General features: G+C 34.4%; 1 protein-coding gene across 1 annotated transcript in view; it reads right to left on the reverse strand.

The window, feature by feature from the left end:
* LOC106872474 (glypican-3) overlaps window positions 1-1,368 on the reverse strand; it is a 363,469-nt gene that overhangs the window by 259,618 nt on the left and 102,483 nt on the right. The window lies entirely within an intron of this gene.

The following is a 1,368-nucleotide window of genomic DNA, read 5'->3' on the forward strand; positions in this document are numbered from 1 at the left end:
ATTAACACTATAAATGCTATTGCCCTTATTCACGATTCTAAAAAAAAAAATAACAATTACGTACATTTTATAACACACTAACCTTCTACTCCAAATGTTTAATTCTTTTTCCTTTCCTTTTTTTCCCATCAAGGAAGTTTAGATAAGTTCAATGAAACTGTTGAGATAATGCATTTTTTATTTGTTTTTGTTCGGCAAAGGACGAAAGCATCATCTGTTTGTTTATTATGCAGCAAAATTCTTGTAGCCACGTAGTCAGCCCCCATCTCCGACTAACTAACAGACAAAACACCCCCCAAAATTGTTTATACTCAGAAATAAGGAGAAACGAATGCCTTCGGAGTTTAAAACTCGTAATTTTTAAATGAAGTCTACTTGTCTTCCTGTTATTAAATACAACGTGTTAATATCATTCACACGATATATCATCTTTCTCTTCCGGTTACTTATTAGAATATATTTTACTTTATTTTTTTATTTTTCGCGCCTTTTCGACGTAAAAAATGTTTATTGTTCGAGCAAATAACATGTGCGCATGCGTATAGTGCATACTCCTATCGATTTCGACGTATAAGTCTGCAACGTACACAGACAGACGATTTGTTTTCGGTGATGAAGATCTGTATAGGACCAGTTATATTCTTTGGAAATGTTGACAGCAGAAAGCTGTCACGTAATCAATATATATCATCTTTTACTTGTTTCAGTCATTAAACTGCGGCCATGCAGAAGCAACGCATCGAAGAATGATTTGAGTCAAATTAATCGACCCCAAGACTTAATATTTTGTTAAGCTTGGTACTTACTTATTCTATCGGTCTCTCTTGCCAAACCGCTAAGTTACGAAGACGTAAACACACCAACACCATGTCTTTACGTCCCCCGATAGAATAAGTACTAGGCTTACAAAGAATAAGTCCTGGGGTCGATTTGCTCGACTAAAGGCGGTGCTCCAGCATGGCCACAGTCAAATGACTGAAACAAATAAAAGAATAAAACAATATATACTTATATATGATCATGCGTGTGTGTGTGTACGTGTGTGTAAGAACAAATAAATAAATATGACTAAAGAACACAAATAAGATAACAAAACAAAAATAAAAACGTGAAAAGAATAAAAAACCAAACGCAACTGACACAAAATGCCCCATTATGGAAATAACTGGGCGAATTATATTAAGAGCTGTGATATATAATCGTGTGTATTTGATGTGAAAGGTAGAATTTCAAAGTTGTGTTCAACGTCTATGTATGTATATATATTATGTGTATGGTGTTATGTGTGTGTATATAGTTAACATTTAACGATGTATCACATCCTCAACGATGGGATGGTGGTTCAAATGATGGCGATACAATTCCGTC

The sequence above is a fragment of the Octopus bimaculoides genome, chromosome 8 (assembly GCF_001194135.2).
Source record: "Octopus bimaculoides isolate UCB-OBI-ISO-001 chromosome 8, ASM119413v2, whole genome shotgun sequence".
NCBI lineage: Eukaryota > Metazoa > Mollusca > Cephalopoda > Octopoda > Octopodidae > Octopus > Octopus bimaculoides.